The sequence below is a fragment of the Procambarus clarkii genome, chromosome 68 (assembly GCF_040958095.1).
Source record: "Procambarus clarkii isolate CNS0578487 chromosome 68, FALCON_Pclarkii_2.0, whole genome shotgun sequence".
Classification (NCBI taxonomy): Eukaryota; Metazoa; Arthropoda; class Malacostraca; order Decapoda; family Cambaridae; genus Procambarus; species Procambarus clarkii.
The window spans coordinates 5956062-5976986 of record NC_091217.1 but is presented as its reverse complement, the minus strand read 5'-3'; the positions used below and the strand labels follow the sequence as shown (position 1 = coordinate 5976986).

Here is a 20925-nt window from a genome sequence, read left to right as displayed (position 1 = left end):
TAAGCCAGACCACAAAGCAGCCAGTCAGTGGATGGACATGATCTTACCGATGCCAACATACGAGTCATACTCATACACCGCCTAAGTAAGACAGAAATGAGTAACACTTAGTGGGCCAGCCAGAAGCTTAGGGCCCGCGCAGGAATATTCCTGAAAAACAAATGGACCACCGCCTGCGGGGTTGCCACTAAAAAGAATCCAGGAAGACAACACATCGCCCAACAATTTTAGATCAGAGGCCCAAAGCTTGGTAAGTCTGTGTGAAAGTTAAAACCTGTTTTTTGATATACAGCTAATGGTTTCAAGCAAACCCCCTCCAACCAACCGCAGATTCCAACGAGTTGCAAAAGCAACAACCCTAGATAAATGAACCCATCTTGCGCATACATGTCATTCCTTCCATAGAAGTGTTCCCAGTTATCAATATATTGCATTTGATTAACAAGATTTTTCTAGTGTACTGAGAGAGTGTACGAGTGGTGTACTGAGAGGGTGTATGGGAGGTGAACGGAGAGGGTGTATGGGAGGTGAACGGAGAGGGTGTATGGGAGGTGGACGGAGAGGGTGTATAGGGCGTGTACTGAGAGTATGAGAGGGTGTATGGGAGGTGTAGCGAGAGTGCTGGAGAGTACGAGAGGTGTATCACCGTGTTTATACAGCTCTACGATAACTTCCAAACACCGCGACAAGAAACTCCTTCTATTCACTGCATAGTTATCATGTCCAAGAAGTGTTTCGCCCATCAAACACTCGGTTTATATTGTTCGATAACTCACTACATCATGTGTGTAGTTAGTTACTGAACAGTTAGCGAGTTACTGATGCCTCCTGGTGGTGGAGACTGGCGAACCATCGCCCCGGTGTAATCATAATTCCAGGTATAGAAAGGATCAAGTGTAAACAGGACCAAATATAAAAACCGGACTAGGAGTAAACGGAACCAACACGACAAATTAACAGGACCAGTGAAAAGATGATTATGTCAACTTCAATTTCATGCGAACTGAACTCTGATACCGCGTGTTGACGTCGCGCTCTTCTACATGTTATTTTGTTTGTATTATTGTATGAAACTGTTGACATGCTTGCACAGTTGTGTAATGAATCGGGGCCAAGTGTTGGCAGAGGCCGTTTACTGGAGGACTTTGTAGGGTCGGTTATCATCCCTAAACTTGGACAAGTTAGCCAATGTAGGAAGTAGTTGTATGTTGTCCTTATGAAGTACGACATTGGACTGTAATCAACTTACCTCAGAGCACGGCGGTAGTGGAGGAGGTGGTGGTGTTGGAGGTGGTGTTGAAGGAGGTGTTGGAGGAGGTGTTGGAGGTGGTAGTGGGGCCCTGGAGGCCAAGTCATAGGCCCTGTGCTAGGCTTCCTTGGACTGGGTCCTTGCTCTTCAAGCCAGCACCCAACCCCACCTGTCCAGGGACAGATGTTACGGAGCCACGCAGCTGTACAGTGAGTTTTTCTGTGTTAACTCGATGCCCCACGACTCGTGGTGCCGCTCATTTCCATGTGTTTCTCACTCGAGCAAATTCTGACTCCTAGTGGGCGAGTGCGGACCCGCTCCCGTGGCCACTCTACCTTAACATATTATTTTATTTTTTCATGTTTGAGGCGGCTAGGCGTTTGGCACTCACTTTAGTTGCCACCAGCTTTATTTGACACTATTTTGTCGTGAACAACTGCGAGTGTGTGCAGCGTGACTTATATACCAACATCCAGTCGACTGTTGTGACACCGCGCTGGCAGCCTCATGTTGGGCTCGCTCACGCCAACTCTATAGCTTTTTTATTCATCTTTTTCTTTTTTCTGAACGCGAATAAATGAAATGTTTTTCTGCACGTTTCTATACAAGCCACAGCATTTACGAGCGCACTTGAGAGTACTCTGGGAGTCCTGGGGACTTTCGCACTCAACAACCTCTTATTACAACTTTCACGCCAAAACTACTCGAAAAAATTTAATTTATTTTATAATTTTATTTGAATTTTCTGGTTTTAGGCACTTTGCAATATCTCAAACTAATTTTTTACTCCCTTATCACTAAAAGATTTTCATCGTGTTGCTTCTTGTTGTTCTAAACATCCTCAACATTGTGTTATTACTAGGCTTGGGACGTAATCTTTAAGTCCAGCCTCCCGTGTGCTCTTCATCTACCACTAATCTAGTTACCAAGCCAAAGAGAGCTATTGCATTTTCCTCGTGTTGGGATTAAACTCGTTATTTAGTGTCCGCTGACAGTAGTAGTAAGTATTGTTCATATCTCTCGCCTGGGGAACTCGCTGGTGCTTTTGGTGGGCCAAATTTCTGGCATTTTGCTGTGTAATTTGCCATGTTGTATTACTTAATATTATATTTTCTCTGACAAAAACATAACTCTACCGTTTCGTGTTAACAAGTTTCCAGTCAGCACATCATTTTGATATATTAAAATAGCCTCGGGTTTTTAAATAATATTAATAGCAATCAAAATAATAGTGCACCACATTATTTTTTCTTTCCTTTATATTCTTTCTATTTAGAGTACATTTCTACTCTAATGTACTCTAATGTACTCTAGTACAAAAATGTACTTCAGAGTACATTTTTTCACAAAGAATTCATTGTGACACTCCCGACACCCACTCAGTGGAAGTGTTCAGTCCTCTCCACCAGCGCCACAGTTCTCCAGCAACTCTTCCAACCCGTATCACAATAAATCTGAAATGGTTGAATAAAAATCTTATTAAACATACATCTAAAAATAAAATTCAGTGATTTTTAGAACAAATGCTCTATATAACCATTTCTAGTAAAAATTGTTGTTTACAGTAACTCTCTTGATGAATGATGGCATGATAAGGTTTGACTAATACAGCTTGAAAATGTGTTGGTGTCTGGTATATATACACAAACTAATAGTAACGATGTGTTGCTATCAGGGGGTAACAAGTCCACACTAGGCGGGGGTAACAAGTCCACACTAGGGGGTAACAAGTCCACACTAGGGGGGGTAACAAGTCCACACTAGGGGGGGTAACAAGTCCACACTAAGGGGGTTAACAAGTCCAGACTAGGGAAAGGGGGGGTAACAAGTCCATACTAAGGGGGGTAACAAGTCCAGACTAGGGAAAGGGGGGGTAACAAGTCCACACTAAGGGGGGTAACAAGTCCACACTAGGCGGGGGTAACAAGTCCACACTAGGGGGGGGGGTAAAAAGTCCAGACTAGGGAAAGGGGGGGTAACAACGCCGCTTAATAATCCCTTCATTAGCCAGGTAATTTAACTTGAAACAGGCGCCATAACGCTGTTACCCGGTTATAGGAGGAAACTTTACTATCAGGAAAATTCCATTCACGATAATCCGGGAACTTCCTAAAGGGAATTTCCATGATAAAACAAAATCTATGATAAACCTCGCAGAAAAAAAATATACACAGTTGCATTATTAGGCAATCTAGCAATACACTATACATGAACAATATATATGTATATATATGCATATAGCCCGAGCGTATATGAATGCGATTGTCTGCCATCATATGTATATGGAAGCATGTATATGGACAGCTGTGCATTTACGGTCCGGGTGGGGATAGTTCTTGTAATGATCTCCACCCGTGACCCGAGTATAGTGAGGATCTCCACCCGTGTATAGTGAGGATCTCCACCCGTGTATAGTGAGGATCTCCACCCGTGTATAGTGAGGATCTCCACCCGTGTATAGTGAGGATCTCCACCCGTGTATAGTGAGGCTCACCCGTGACCCGTGTACAGGCAGGGTCACGGCTGATAATGGTCCATGAGACAATGTCTCGCTCCGTCCGAAACCGTCATCCATCGCCTTGCCACCAGACGTGACGTCACCAGCAGGCGTGTATGTAGCCCTGCTGTTGCCTACCATTTCTGTGCCGCCCGGGATTCGAACCCGGAATTCTCGAAGTGAGCCAGGTGTGGTAGCGAGTCAGATGTGGGAGAGAGAGAAAATATCAGGCAACAAACGCATGAGGTGCACGCGCACGTCAGGGCGCACGTCAGGGCACACGTGCCGACACAAAACAAACATTCTGAACAATACTGACACAAATGTTGGCCGCGAGGCCCTTATCTGCAGTGAAAAGAAGTCTTAACATATGAGAGAGAGAGAGAGAGAGAGAGAGAGAGAGAGAGAGAGAGAGAGAGAGAGAGAGGTTTTTGTATTATTTTCTACCACAGACGTGGCCACACATGTACAATGCTAACCAAGCAGGAGGGAGGGAGGGAAGGAAGGGACAGACGAGAGCTGACCGGGTTAGGCAACCAGAAAATCAGTTCAGGCACGTAAGCCTAAAATACAAGATATTGGAACTAGGCCTTCCACATATTTACTGCCACGCTATGCAGCGTGACAGTATCGGCAGCGACTTGGGGGACGTAATCGATCTGAAAAGTGGAGTACCAACAACGAAGCTGCCTTTCACCCAAGCTTTTCAACATACATACAGCTGGCCTGCCCCAACATGGAGCATTAAGTGATATCATCACATATGCTGATGATATCACTTAAAAAATATCAAAACCTGGACCATCAAAGTCGCTACTTGCTAACAAGACCAAGGTTGCAATTGAATTCATAAACATCTTTGAAAACCAATGAAAAATAAGTACAAATAAACAAAAGTTTCAGGTAATACTCATTGCAAAAAACAACCCAAACCCCATTCATTATCTTTGACAACCGCCTATCCAATATGCGGATGTTGGCAGAGTATTGGAGCTCAAGATCAATAGAACAGGTATAAAAATTTACGTAAAGATTAAAGATTAAGTAAAGATTAAGTAAAGTAAGTAAAGTAAGTAAAGATTAAGTAAAGATTAAGTAAAGATTTAATAAAGATTAAGCAGTAAAACAATCGGAAAAACTGAGGAGATTCCGAAGCCTTACACAACATCCACCTACACTTACATAAGGCTCTAGTCTGGCCGCGCCAAGATTATCCTCCAATACCACTACATACCTTAAAGAAAACCAACATGCAAAAACTACAAGCGGTGCAAAATAGGGACTAAGGAGAGCAGCAAAACACCGTCCACCATATGATCACAGTCCAGGAGCTCCATGAACTCCTGAACATACAGTCGCTAAACATCAGACTACGACAGCAAGCCAACCAGGGTATGGAACACTATCGACACATTATAATACCTAATACTAGAAAGATTACTCCAAGATGAGACGCCCCACTCCCACAGCTGGTGGCCCAAGATGAGACGCCCCACTCCCACAGCTGGTGGCCCAAGATGAGACACCCCACTCCCACAGCTGGTGGCCCAAGATGAGACACCCCACTCCCACAGCTGGTGGCCCAAGATGAGACACCCCACTCCCACAGCTGGTGGCCCAAGATGAGACGCCGTTCGAACATACGTCCGGGATGGTCCTGGCGCAGTCGACTAAGGCGTGTCTGGGATCATCCCGAACGTAGGTTCGAATCCTCATCTCGGCCCTTGCGGATTTTTTCATTTAAAACTCCCAAGAGTTATAGAGGCCCAAAAGCCTCGATCTATTTGATATAAAACCAAGCCACAGAATATATAATTCCTAGATGAAATACTGATGAGAAATCCCTCCCTCCTCTTAAAAATAACAAAAAAATCAAATAAATATTAATAATAAAACAGAACATTAAAACGTGCGAAAGCATCGGAGTGTGTATATGTGAATGCTATACAATATTCATATATTGTATAGCATTCATATGACCCATATATGCTGAACTACATGTGAAGAACCTTACACTCACAGCTCCCTGGCAAGAGAGAACAAGTTTAGCTTTGCTGCCAACACACACATATATCGCGTCAGCAAGGCGGACAGCCCGCCTGCTGTCATAACTCATGCCATATTTATTTCCAAACTTTTCTCTTTGCCAGTGCCTCTCCACCCTCTTTACTATTCACTCCTCCCCAAAAAAAACCTCTAGAGTAACAAAGGGGGTATTAATAAGGTATTTAATATTATTAAAACAAAAAGACCAATAGATATAATTTTGATGAGATTATGAAATACTGGTGACTAGGTTGTAAAACAGTCGAGGAGTGTTGAAATATGACATCTACGTGAAAATGTGTCCATGATGATTGAACCCTTTTGTACTTTAGACGCGGAGATGCAACATGTACGATACATATGTCAAATTATGAACATGATGTCTGGGGAGCTATTTTGGTTACACTAACTAACAGCATATAACTGATGTTGTAGTCAGACTCAGCTGCCTACCAAGAAAGCAGCTGTACCGTACGCACCAGAACCGTATCAACCAGAGGAATCATTCTCCAGCAAAAAAATGATCAGATTTATACACGACGATAACTTCCCGAAACCACAAATCCTAAACGGATTGCCAGAAGACCCAGACGAGTGGGCTCTCCCGGACCCTATCCCTCACATAAAAAAACGAATACAACTAAACAAAAGAAAAACTTTCTGCAAGCCTAATGTTGATATTATATTAACTATTATAGGCTATTAACAGATTAGTGTTAATAGCCTCCTGTAGCCATTGCCATCGGGTCAATATCACCCAGACACCCACACTAACCAGGCTAACCATCGGACTGACACAACCATACAACACACAAACCAAACAAATGCCCCAGACCTCGTGCCAACCTCCATGGTGGACAGGCTACCCAACTTTCCATTCTTCTCCTCCACGTTCCCAAACAACATCCTCTTCCAGAATTTCAAATCCTCACCCTCCTTCCTTCCCGAACCTTTTCAAAGCAATTTGGACATCGAAGTGAAAAAGTGATGTTGAAGAAATATCATATCTAGAAGAATACTCGGGTAATGATTGAATTTGTGCAACTTGTGCATGATTGTATTTGTGTAACTTGTGCATGATTGTGTAGCTTGTGCATGACTATATTTGTGAAACTTGTCCATGATTGTGTTTGTTCATGCACAAGTCTTACAAGTTTGCTCATGCACAACCTGCGGTTATTTTATTTGTGCAGGTTGGGTATTGATTGTGTAACTTGTGAATTGATTGTATTTGTACAACTTGCGATTGATTTCTTTGCGAAGGCTGTGTTTGTATTTTGTGAAACTTGAATGATTATATTTGTGAGCTGCGTATTGATAGTATTTTTACAAGTTTTGTTTGTATATTTTGAAAGATAGAATAAACAGAGTATTAAAATAATGGACGAGAATTACACTACAATATAAATATTGGATGGATTGCCTGGTACTATTGAACGGTAAAGTAGTTTTTAGGTATGTATATAAAGAATTAATTTCTTTTCAAAGATTTAATAGTATTTAGGCATGTATATAAATACTGCATTGTCTACCGAATGGTCTATTTATGTTTGTATATAAATGTTCGGTGTTTTTATCAAAAGTTTAATAGTTTTAGGTTTGTATATAAATATTGATATGACTGCATCCTTGGAGAAAAGGTCTGAGATTGGTCTATGGACCGAGAGGTGGTCACCAGCCAGCCTGTCCCTCTAAGATATCAAATCGTCAAGAAAACGGTCAAATTAAAGTGTCTTCTCCGAACCTATCAGAGGACCCAAAACAGAAAACGGGACGGTACGCCACTTTCGCGAGCCGCTTTCATTTACAAGTACGACTATTTTTTGCCTTATGTAACTCATATGATCGAAATGCGATGTTGTTTGTAAGAGGGCAGGTCGCACCCGCATGCTTGGAGTAAAGGTGTGAGACTGGTCTATTGACTGAGAGGTAGTCACCAGGGGCCAGATTCACGAAGCAGCTACGCAAGCACTTACGAACCTATACATTTTTCCTCAATTTTTCGCGGCTTTGTTTACAATTATTAAACAGTTAAGGAGCTCCGAAGCACCAGGAGGCTGTTTATAACAATAACAACAGTTGATTGGGAAGTTTTCATGTGTGTAAACTGTTTAATAAATGTAACCAAAGCCGTCAAAGATTGAGGAAAGATGTACACGTTCGTAGGTACTTGCGTAACTGCTTCGTGAATCTGGCTCCAGGTCAACTTACCTGCTGCGCTCCCAGATGTACGACAACTACCTTTGAAATTACGCATATGACATTTGGCAACCGCGCTTCATAACTGCTGTGAAGAAAATAACATACCTAGGAAAGCGTTTGTTTGTTTGTATATACCGAAACTAGAATGTAATAGGAAAAAAATGTTGGCAAGTATTATTGCCTGTATATATTACTGTGACTGATAATATATACCCCCTGGTGAGGTTGCTGGGTTACATTTAGTTAGGTTGTGGGTAGGCTGCTATTAATGGCTCTTAATACGGTTTAGGGAACACCGCCCCAATGAAAGATGGTGCAACAGGAGTTATATTGCCCTGATCACAATCTCCTTTTAAGAAATGATTGATGAAGATTAAGCCACCCAAGAGGTGGCACGGGCATGAATAGCCCGAAAGTGGTGACCCTTTTGAGCCATTACCAGTATCAAGAGCTGATACTGGAGATCTGTGGAGGTGCAACCTCCTTTTAGGAAGATTGATTGATTGATGAAGATTAAGCCACCCAAGAGGTGGCACGGGCATGAATAGCCCGTAAAAATATATATATTGTTGTTGTTTTAGATTTAGCTACTCAGAACGAAATGTCCATGTAGCACGGGCTATGGTTGTTGTTATAGATTCAGCTACTCGGAACAAGTTCCAAGCAGCACGGGCTATGGGGAGCCCGTAACTTACCTGGCACAGGAGCGGGGCAAGTAGCACGGGCTACTGTGAGCCCGTAGAGGACTTACCTGGCACAGGAGCGGTTCCGGGCTAAGGTGAGCCCGTAATTTATATATTATGATTGATTGATGAAGATGAAGCCACCCAAAAAGGTTGCACGGGCATGAATAGCCCGTAAGTGGTGGCTCTTTTGAGCCATTACCAGTATCAAGAGCTGATACTGGAGATCTGTGGAGGTGCAAATGCACCCTGCATGACGGGAGATGTCTCCCTTATGAATGTGTTAAGATGAAGATGAAGCAACCCAAAAGGTGGCACGGGCATAAATAGCCCGTAAGTGGTGGCCATTTTAAGCCATTACCAGTATCAATAGATGATACTGGAGATCTGTGGAGGTGCGACTGCACCCTGCGTGACGGGAGATGTCTCCCGGACCAAATGGTGCAATTTATATATTATCTTCGTGTATATATATATTACTTCTGGGTCAGATGAACGAATTAACAAAAAAAAAAGACTGAAAAGGTTTGGGATATGCGGCGTTGGAGATACAAATTTCCCAACAGGAAAGAGGGGGGGGGGTAATGGGTTTTTAACGACAACGTCGGATACAGCAATGTGACATGATCGAATAAGAATACTGTAATCTTGCACGTGCTGCAAGTTATGCAACTGTTCTTTAAATTAAAAGAATGTTTTTGAGAATTGTATTTTAAATACTAATAATATATATTTGCTGCTATTTCAGAGATTTTAATGTGACGTGGGTCATGTACTTAGGTCCAATCTGCTGGCTTGGAGATTTTAATATTGAACGATGCAATTAGAGACGATGTAATTACAGATCTTAACATGCAGGTGCTCAGTATGGGGAGGAAGCAGTGTACTCCCTCCAACACTTAAAAAACATAATAACATCTTCGAATGCATGGAATATACTACTGAAAAAGATTAATTTACATTCTCTATAAGGTCAAAGAGTTAGGGGTTGACATGATTAAAGAAGAATGAGCATAAGAAAGAAGATATTAATAAGATATTAAATATATCGAACAATGAATATAAATTGGATAAGTTTAGATTTAGGAAATACTGGTTTGGAAACAGGGATATGAAAAGAGATCGCTGAATATCATAAAATCGAAAAAACATACGAGTTTGGGGTGAATATCCACAGGTGCCTATTTTCCTTCATTTCATATATGTGAGATGATTGAGGTTGGACGGCTATAAATAGGCGCTACTTGGTATAAATATGCGATCTTTAACTAGTTACTGAAAAATAATTGGTACCAATAACCAATCTTTGATTTTTTACCGACTATGCACCTCATTGAAGCTTATAAAAAAAATTTAAGTGGGCAATTACAGTTGTTCGCTGAGATTCACGGTTTAGGGATGATTGCAACTAATCCTGCTTAGGTTCATACAAAATTAGAGAACTACGAGAGGCTTTCGCCAAGATTCATAAAAAAGCACTATAAGGTGCCATTGAAAAAATTAAAACAGCGCCCTGTAGTCCTGGTTTACACTACTCCCACTTTCTCCCTACAATGTTCCAGCGCTGTCCCTATCCCGACCCTGCTCTCTCCTCACTCCGTGCTGACCCTGCTCTGTCCTCACTCCCTGCTGCCCCTGCTCTGTCCTCACTCCCTGCTGCCCCTGCTCTGTCCTCACTCCCTGCTGACCCTGCTCTGTCCTCACTCCCTGCTGCCCCTGCTCTGTCCTCACTCCCTGCTGACCCTGCTCTGTCCTCACTCCCTGCTGCCCCTGCTCTGTCCTCACTCCCTGCTGACCCTGCTCTGTCCTCACTCCCTGCTGACCCTGCTCTGTCCTCACTCCCTGCTGCCCCTGCTCTGTCCCTACCCTGTCACCAGCTTTAGGTTGTGCCATCAGCTGGTGGCTGTAACTACCTGTAGGCTCAGGTAACAACGCCCCACAAAGGCCCAGAAATGCTTTCAACCTAATTAGTCTCAGAGAAACAGACTGTAATTTCATCAGGTGGATCACGAGCCGTCGTATCCCACACGGCAACATTGATCACTAACAACTCATCCTTAGCCACTTGTGCTCAGTAATCTGGTGCTTGTAGTAATATCATAATCCCATACAATGTTGCTACGTTATTTTTATGTTGTTGCGACGTTGAATTTGTTGGCTTAAGATTGTGATGCATCTACTAGAAAATATTGTTGCCGTAGTCACAATCGACTTGAGAATGGTCCAGGACGGACCGAAACGTCGTCGTCCCTTCACCTTCTAGTGTGTGGTCTGGTCAACTTACTTTAGCCACGCTATTGTAACTCATCGCCTGCATTGTTGCCGTACATCGATATGCCCAAAACGCTTATGTGCGTATTAGTGGCTTTAGGTATTGTATGTACTTGTTCTAGAAATCCAACATTATGTAACTCATCTATGTATGTACTTTTACCCAAATCAACATTTGATTTGATATCGAAGTCTGAAGAATCCAAATGAAGCAGGTTCGATCCCAGGTAAAAGACCACCAAAAGGTAACCAAAAATGTAGGTAACCCATTCGAGGGCCTCAATACTTTCTCATTACCTTGGAGTAATTTCGGCACAGTTGGGTGAGCAAGAGCTCCTGAGGGTACCTGGGAATCAGCAGAAACTATATTTCTTCACTAAGTAAACCATTAACATCACTTCTCGAAATTGTAATAATTGCTGAGATTAGTGTAATGATGCCGCCATTTGGTAAAGGTATTAAAGTCCAAAGTATTTTCTTTCATTTCAGGAACATTGTTTCAATAAAGGCACTAAAGACTTAATGGCACTCAACAGGTGTACTGTGGATGGTCTGCGTTGGTCTTACAAGCTGTAGTCTTTCCCTCTCGCTTTCCTCTTATTTCCCTCTTGCTTGCTTCTTGCTTCCTTCTTGAACAAATCCACAATGGCCGTGACGAGGATTCGAACCTGCGTCCGGGAGCATCCTAGACACTGCTTCCTTCTTGTTTCATTCTTACTTGCCTGCTGCTTCCCTTTTGTTTCCTTGTGTGCCCCTTGTATCCCTCTTGCTTGCCTCTTCCTTCCCTCTTGCTTGCCTCTTCCTTCCCTCTTGCTTGCCTCTTGCTCCGTCCTGAACCCTTAGCAAGTCGTGACCGAGGAACAACAGGAGAAAGATAACCAATATCAGACAAGAGGGACAGTGTAGTGAAAGGAAGTGTGATGAAAGTGAACTAAAGCATGAACACAAAACAGAAAGTACTGGAGATGACAACAGGAAAAGGACACTGTGAAACACCAAGGAAGTGTTTACTTACTGACACGAACTAAGCTGACCAGGGACCAGATTCACGAAGCAATTACGCAGGCACTTACGAACCTCTACATCTTTTCTCAATCTTTGGCGGCTTTGTTTACAATAATTAAGTAGTTAATGATCTCCGAAGCACCAGGAGGTTGTTTATAATAATAACAACAGTTGATTGGGAAGTTTTTACGCTAGTAAACTGCTTAATAAATGCAACCAAAGCCGTCAAAGATTGACGAAAGATGTACACGTTCGTAAGTACTTGCGTAACTGCTTCGTGAATCTGGCCCCTGCAGACAAACGCCTGCAGTGTCCTGAGTAGGGTGGAGGGTCTGGGGCCAGATTCACGAAGCAGTTACGCAAGCACTTACGAACGTGTACATCTTTCCTCAATCTTTGACGGTTTTGGTTACATTTATTAAACAGTTTACAAGCATGAAAACTTCCCAATCAACTGGTTTTATTGTTATAAACAGCCTCCTGGTGCTTCGGAACTCATTAACTGTTTAATAATTGTAAACAAAGCCGCCAATGATTGAGAAAAGATGTACATGTTCGTAAGCGCTTGCGTAACTGCTTCGTGAATCTGGCCCCTGGTCGCCGCCCCTATAGTCTATTCTCCTCCGTGTACACCGCGGTAATTGAAGACCTTGATAATTATCAATTGGCAGATCGTGTTCTGCGGAAGACATGTAGGGTAAGAATATGAAATGAGCTGTAGTAAGACTGGAGTAAGACTGTAGTAAGACTGTAGTAAGACTGGAGTAAGACTGTAGTAAGACTGGAGTAAGACTGTAGTAAGACTGGAGTAAGACTGTAGTAAGACTGGAGTAAGACTGTAGTAAGACTGTAGTAAGACTGTAGTAAGACTGGAGTAAGACTGTAGTAAGACTGGAGTAAGACTGTAGTAAGACTGGAGTAAGACTGTAGTAAGACTGGAGTAAGACTGTAGTAAGACTGTAGTAAGACTGGAGTAAGACTGTAGTAAGACTGGAGTAAGACTGTAGTAAGACTGGAGTAAGACTGTAGTAAGACTGGAGTAAGACTGTAGTAAGACTGTAGTAAGACTGGAGTAAGACTGGAGTAAGACTGTAGTAAGACTGGAGTAAGACTGTAGTAAGACTGGAGTAAGACTGGAGTAAGACTGGAGTAAGACTGGAGTAAGACTGGAGTAAGACTGGAGTAAGACTGTAGTAAGACTGGAGTAAGACTGTAGTAAGACTGGAGTAAGACTGGAGTAAGACTGGAGTAAGACTGTAGTAAGACTGTAGTATTGGTCTTCACACTAAAGTTCAGTTCCTTCTACAATACACAACAGCAAAACAAAAATCGGTGTTAATGTTGATAGACTGATTTATGTGAAGAAGATAAAGATGAACTTGCTGAGCCAACAGTGTATTGTAAATAAATTAAACATTTGTTTGTAATAGCTAAGTGATTGGGCAGAGTTACGTCATTCCTTCCTCCTATGCTGTCCTTGTATCCCTTACAAGTGTTGCAGTCATACTGAATTTTGTTACCACTATCTGCTGGTAACCCGCCAAAAACACACCGAAACTACGACGTTGGTACAACGTTCGAACAAGTTTTAACACCTCCTAACCAGTTATAACAACCAATATAGCAAGTTGTAACAACGTTCTAATACGTCATAAACACGTTAAGCCAAGATGTAACAACTTTATTATAAGTTGTAACAAGCGGAAAATAGAGATAGTTACGGTTTGTGTTTCCAGGGATCACCTCGCCTTGTAACAGTTAACTTGGATTCGCGACCAAGGACTTGGTCGAGTCTGCTATGATATAAATTGGCAGCAGAACAAAGACATGAAAGAATATGAAATTCAGTCGATAAGAGACTCACTCATCCAACTCTTATCTCTTAAAGTCGAACGAAACCTTATCTTTAATATCTCGTCCAAGTTGTTCGTTCTCAAGGCTATATAAATTGGTAGTGAGACTAAGTATGAAAACCTGGAAGATGTTTCGCTCTATGAATAGCTCATCCTCCTGTTTAGGTAGTACTTCTTATCTTATCTTGAGGTTATCTTGAGATGATTTCGGGGCTTTTAGTGTCCCCGCGGCCCGGTCCTCGACCAGGCCTCCACCCCCAGGAAGCAGCCTGTGACAGCTGACTAACACCCAGGTACCTATTTTACTGCTAGGTAACAGGGGCATAGGGTGAAAGAAACTCTGCCCATTGTTTCTCGCCAGCGCCTGGGATCGAACCCAGGACCACAGGATCACAAGTCCAGTGTGCTGTCCGCTCGGCCGACCGGCTCCCTGTACTTGTACTTGTACTTGTAGTACTTGTAGTAATGATGAGGACCACCTTAAATATATTGACGTAAAAGGCAATTAGAAAGTAGAAATCGGTACTACTGAATTTGGACAAACCGGAAAAGTTTTTGTACTTATGTTGCAAAGAAAACTTAACCTAACCTTTCTAGGCCTAGAAAGGTTAGATTAGGTTCAGTAGGTTAATACGTCCTCAGACCAAACTTGGTCTGAGGACGGGTTCAGTACTTACAAACGTGTACATCTTTCCTCAATCTTTGACGGCTTTGGTTTCGTTTATTAAACAGTTTACAAGCATGAAAACTTCCCAATCAACTGTTGTTATTGTTATAAACAGCCTCCTGGTGCTTCGGAGCTCATTAACTGTTTAATAATAGTAAACAAAGCGGCCAATGATTGAGAAAAGATATACAGGTTCGTAAGCGCTTACGTAACTGCTTCGTGAATCTGGCCCCAGGTTCGTAAGTGCTTGCGAAACTGCTTTATAAATTCGGGTACTGGGCAATCTAAGCTTCTATGCAGTCCTGCACTCAAGTGTACTGTAATGTAATTAACATTCCTTGCAAAGCAGAACAAATCATCAGGCAGGATCTAGTCTGGGATGATACTAGATCACAGTTTTCTAAGAACAGCTATGAAACGAAGAGGCAGCTGTCCACCGTCTTAAAATAAGCTGTCAAGGTAAGGTAATTATCAAAAGAAGGTAATAAGCTGTCAATAATTAGTGAATATAAACATTCCCAACCTATGATGAAAATGTTTCCCTTGGTTGCACCTTTTCTAGACAATCTTGTCTGCCTGATGAAGCAGCCTTCAGTATGGTTCTGCAAGTGATTGGGTTAATGATGCAGCTCATTAAACGTGAATGAAGTTTTGGCTTTATTCCTATGAGAGAAGCAATTTTATTTTTTTGTTCCACTTTAAATCGCCTCAATCTTTTTGACCTAAATAACAAAAAGTTGTTCTCTGTTATAGTTCTCCCGCTGTGACAGTTTTACCTTACAGCGGCGTTTTTGTAAACACAATCGCTTGTTTATCCATTTATGATGAGACAATTGCTGGTTCCCTTGTAACCCGTTCTCGCAAATTCGTAAAGTCAATATTGACTTATTAACTACGTGCATAGGTGATATACTAAACATAATAGATACCCTTAAAAAGATTCATAGAAAACACCAACCTTACCTAACCTTGTTAGTATCTTAAGATAAGCATCTTATTGCTTCGTAATTACAATAATTACTTAACCTATACCTATTATAGGTTAAGTAATAATTGTAATTACGAAGCTATAAGATGCTTATCTTAAGATACTAACAAGGTTAGGTAAGGTCGGTGTTTTCTATGAATCTTTTTAAGGGTATATATTATGTTAAGTATGTCACCTATGCACATATTTAATAAGTCAATATTGACTTATTAAATTTGCGAGAACGGGTTGTCCCTTGTCACCTCCTACGCAGCAAAAAAGATTTTCGAATGTTCACATGGACACCTTGGAATGATTTGTGGAACTATTATATGACACAATGTGTGTGATGAAACATTTTAGTTGAGCATGTAATTAAGTGATTACTTGGATAAAGACCCCCATTAACTAATCGCACAGCTAGAACAGCATTGAGAACGATTGGGCCACAGTGGTTCACCGTGGCAGGTGGCCCACTGTCCGCCTCATGCATACAGCCCCGCTCCTGTGCTAGGTAAGTCCACTACGAGCTCACCATAGCCCGTGCTACTTGGAACTTATTGTTCCAAGTAGCGAATCTTAAACAACAACAAGAGCCTTGGCACTCTTGGCTCGTGCCAAGAGTGACTCTGGCGGGAATGATGTACTCTCCTGGTGGTGGTTTTGTAACTATTCAGTAATTATTGTTTTATAGTACGCAATGTGCGGCTCCAGTGATTGTTGCAATAAACAATTCATTTAAGGCATTATGACTGTATTGAGGCGTTTTGCAAATGAATGTTTTACTTTGTCTCCGAGGGCGTAGCATTCTCCAAGATGGTTATTGTTGGGCGGAGTGAGTGTTGCACCATGTTAGTAGTGATTGTTGAATTATGAAGATAACTGATATACCATAAATGTGATCTCTGTTGTACTGTACATGTGATCATTGTACACATGTACAGTGATCATTGTAGCCATGCCCAACCTGAACTTTCCCTACCTACTAGGGTGTGGTCATGCCCAACCTGAACTTTCCCTACCTACTAGGGTGTAGCCATGCCCAACCTGAACTTTCCCTACCTACTAGGGTGTAGCCATGCCCAACCTGAACTTTCCCTACCTACTAGGGTGTAGCCATGCCCAACCTGAACTTTCCCTACCTACTAGGGTGTAGCCATGCCCAACCTGAACTTTCCCTACCTACTAGGGTGTAGCCATGCCCAACCTGAACTACGCCTACTCAGCTTACCCCACTATGCAATGGTTGGGTATTATTGGTTACAATGCGTGTTGGACAGACTTATTAAAATATATTTACAAATAGCAACCAAGAAACCAGAAAAAGCGCCAGAGTGCTTCCGTGTGTTGCAACACACCAACGGCATCTTTAGATATGGCACGAAATGGAAAATAATTCCTATGAAAAGTATGGGGTACAATAGGCCCGGTTACACAACACACGGTGTAAATATCAGAGGTCAACGACTCTTCAATCTCTTGCCAACAAATAAAAAAAATTGCTGGAATAACACGGCATTATTAGCTTTGTTACTGAACTTTGCAAATTTCTGTTGGAGTTACTAGATCAGCCTGGCTGTCATGGATATATGTGGGCCTGCGGGATTCAAAGACCTGGAGAGGGTTTCCGAGAGTTCTACTCCCCGAGCTCGGCGTGGGGCCAAGCTCGACTTGGGATAACTTGGTCCAATATTGGTGTTGTTGTTATAAATTCAGCTACTCGGAACAAGTTCCAAGTAGCACGGGCTATGGTGAGCCCGTAGTGGACTTACCTGGCACAAGAACGGTGCGGGGTCCAACAGGCTGAGACTCATAGAGCAGGAAATAACCAAGCAAGGCTGGACCCTAAGTCAGAATCCGATTGGTGAAGAACTATCGAAATCGTAAACAGGTATGTACAGGTAAAGACATGTACAGATTCAAACAAATCAACTTGTACCTTGACAACCCAAATGCAAAACACCATTTAAAAATTTACTTACTCCTAACTATTGATAAACCCCAATACTGTTGGTTCTAAATACTGATAAACAGATTATTTACATAGTATGATCACAAAACTTGGCATTGCCAGTCATCACTAGTACCTAATGGTTGTACTCACCTGGTCCAGGTCTCCTGGAACTCCCTGGTCACTAGTATAACATATATTAGTTGCATCCAGATTTGGTCTCACAATTCATTACTGTGTCAACTCCAGACATTCACTTCCCCACATCTCCACCCACCTCCACAACCTTACCCTCACACACTGTGGTAATAATGCCACGTCTCCTTAAATAACACTACTTTCATATTAAAATAAACTTCATTTTCAATTTTTTTATGAAATCACAATTATATATTTGTAGGCTATTCAAGTACAATATGAGCGCACACGAGGCTACTACAAATATGTACGACGAGTCCTCAGGAATCAAAATTGTTTTCCTTTTTTAGCAATTTATTAACGCCAATTTTTGTCTATTATAACTTTTCCAGAGGTATACACTCGAAAAAACGGGACAGTATAATTCTCAAAATATTAACTCAACAAATTAAAAGTCTGATGGAGAACTTGAGGGTGTGGAGGAGGGAGGCGCCCCCAGTGAGAGTGGTGCGAGAGGAGGAGCAGCGAGGGCCCATGTGCACCACGCTAGGCTACCTGCCGCCGCCTGACACACGCACGCACACGCACGCACACACACACACTCCACCCACCACCCCGCCATTGACACACGCTCCGCGCAACAGGTGATCAATACCGCCTTCCTCCACCTTCTCCTCGCTCATTTACCTTCTTTACATCGCTTGCGTTCTCTCTTTTTTTTTCAGTCGATGGCGCTGCCACATCTGATTTCAGTGGAAGAGATAGGGTTGGGGTGGGAAGGACAGGCAGCACTATTAGAATGGCGACAAGGTAGGTTATGGCTGATTGGCAAGGCGTAGTTGCCAGTAACCTGTAGCTCAAACTGGGGCCTGCAAAACTCGCTCTTTGGGTAGGTCACTGGCATGTTCGTTTACCAATTCGTACTTTCTCATATTTGTGCGTTTTTCTCAATATTACACTGAGCCCTAGTAGTAGTAGTGGAAATTTGCATTTCTTTATAAATGTGGAGTTCCAGGAATCTGGAAGGAGTGCAGAGTCCATGGACATACTTTCAATGTTTTTTCCTTCGTTATCTACAATATTTGTGTAAATTTTCGATATATTGTCTGCCTTTTGTATACTGTTCAGAAAGATGTCAGGATCTTCAACCTTGAAGTTGTCTATCAGGCTACTAAATAACTTCATACTGAGGGCCTTCTTCATCTCCAAGCTTCCTACTAACGTCTTCCTCGATCTCATCAGACTGTGATGACTCTAACTCCTCTTTCAGTGATAAATATTTCTCTCCAACTTTAGGTATCGCTATGGGTTATCATCTCTTTCCTGTTCTTGCTAATCCCATTATGGAATTGTTTTAAATTATTCCTTTTCCCATTATTGATACTCGTCCCTTTCTCTGGCTTAGCTAAGTTGATATTTTTGTTCTTTGGCCTCAAAACTCCTACTCTTTTCCAGCATTTCATCACCTTTCTTAACAATCTGGCTCCAATAAATTTAAAAGTTAAATAGGAAGCTACGTCATATCGCAATAGTAATGTTAGGAGACGCCTCAATGTTGAAGCTCGAAATGTTTTTTAAAGTTAGACTTGATGCACGCGGCGGTGAGGACTGGATATTACGTTGTAGCTACGTTAGCTGATCATTGCTGTTTTTGTTGTCAGGTTTAGGTTTTCTATCCATGATTGTCCTGGTGGTGTGAGTTGTATAAGTCAGACGTTGCCTAACTGCTTCGTTGTCGAGATATATCACCAATGCTTTGACTACTTGGTATTTTGTATGTAGTGAGAAGGTCTCCTCTCCCCAATACAAGCTCAATATTAAAAGGCACTTCGAGGGTATATTTTTTTGAAATTAATTATGGCGGTATGGTGTCTGAAACAGCGAAGGAGGTAATGTTCAAAGTGTCTGTGGAACATGATAGTGGATGGAAACACGGCTCTTGTTGTGTTGCTTGTATTTTGGTCCTCCTCTGCCTCTTTTATGCATTTTAGCTTGACTTTGTTCTTTTCTCCTACTTTCCTCTCAGTGTTTGTTGGGTTCCCTTGCGTTATCTTCCGTTGTGTCTTTCATAGATTCGACGTATTTTCTTGAGTGTCCCATATTATCTTACATCAATGATTTGAGTGTCCTATGTTTTATATACATCTTACATTATCTATTAATGTATATTGTATATTATCTTACATCAATGATTTGTCAAATATATCTAACATTCTTAAACCTCTATTATTTGCTGATGATACTACCTTCATCTATTCAGACCCCAACCCCCACACACTAAATAATATTATCAATAACAAATTAAAAAAAAGTCCACAAATGGATGTCAACTAACAAACTCATACTAAACACAGAAAAGACCTGCTACATTTTATTTTGAAGTAAATCATCAAACCAAATTCAACTTTAAATAGACATGGTTACATTAGCAATACAAATGATTGAATGTTCTTTGGCCTATACATAAGACAAGGGACTAAACTTCACCACCCGCATACAACACACTCTATCTCCAGACAACACACAGCCCCTCTGTTTAAATCCCTAAACATGCTAAACATACCCTCACTCCACGCATTCTCGTGTGTTATTTACATGTACAACACTTTGTTCCTACATGTTAATCCTGATCTGAAACATTTCACTGATAGGTGGAATAGAACCCATGCGCACCACACCAGAAATAAATATATATCTCTTTGATATCCCCAGAGTCAAACAACACACAGTACCGCTCCTGTGCCAGGTAAGTCCACTACGGGCTCACTAAACCCAGTGCTACTTGCCCCGCTCCTGTGCCAGGTAAGTCCACTACGGGCTCACTAAACCCAGTGCTACTTGCCCCGCTCCTGTGCCAGGTAAGTCCACTACGGGCTCACTAAACCCAGTGCTACTTGCCCCGCTCCTGTGCCAGGTAAGTCCACTACGGGCTCACTAAACCCAGTGCTACTTGCCCCGCTCCTGTGCCAGGTAAGTCCACTACGGGCTCACTAAACCCAGTGCTACTTGCCCCGCTCCTGTGCCAGGTAAGTTATGGGCTCACCATAGTCCGTGCTACTTGGAACTTGTTCCGAGTAGCTGAATCTATAACAACAACAACCCAGAGTCAAACTGAATCCGTGCAAACACTCCTTGCAAATAAAAGGACTCAGTCTATGGAACTCACTCCCTAATGAATTAAAAAAAATTGTCTAACCTATGCCCTATATAAAAGTAAAATAAAAAAGTACCCAATTCCATTATTATTATTATTATCATCATACTCGTGCTAAATTCTTTAAATTTAACACTAACAAATAAATTGTTTAAATTGTTTAAATGTTTAAACAACATTAATATTTAAAATGTTTAAATATAAATTGTATGTACTAGCTCTATCTATAAATCCGACATTAT

At 41.9% G+C, this 20925-nt stretch overlaps 1 protein-coding gene across 1 annotated transcript in view; it reads right to left on the bottom strand.

Annotated features, from left to right (window-relative positions):
* LOC123774778 (uncharacterized) overlaps window positions 1-18078 on the bottom strand; it is a 285909-nt gene extending 267831 nt beyond the window's left edge. The window contains exons 1-2 of the mRNA XM_045769374.2: window positions 17545-18078; window positions 1250-2703 (exon numbers count right to left, since the gene is read on the bottom strand). The gene's annotated coding sequence lies outside the window, so the exon portion shown is untranslated. The remainder of the gene's footprint in view (window positions 1-1249; window positions 2704-17544) is intronic.
* Between the last annotated feature and the right edge of the window lie 2847 nt (window positions 18079-20925).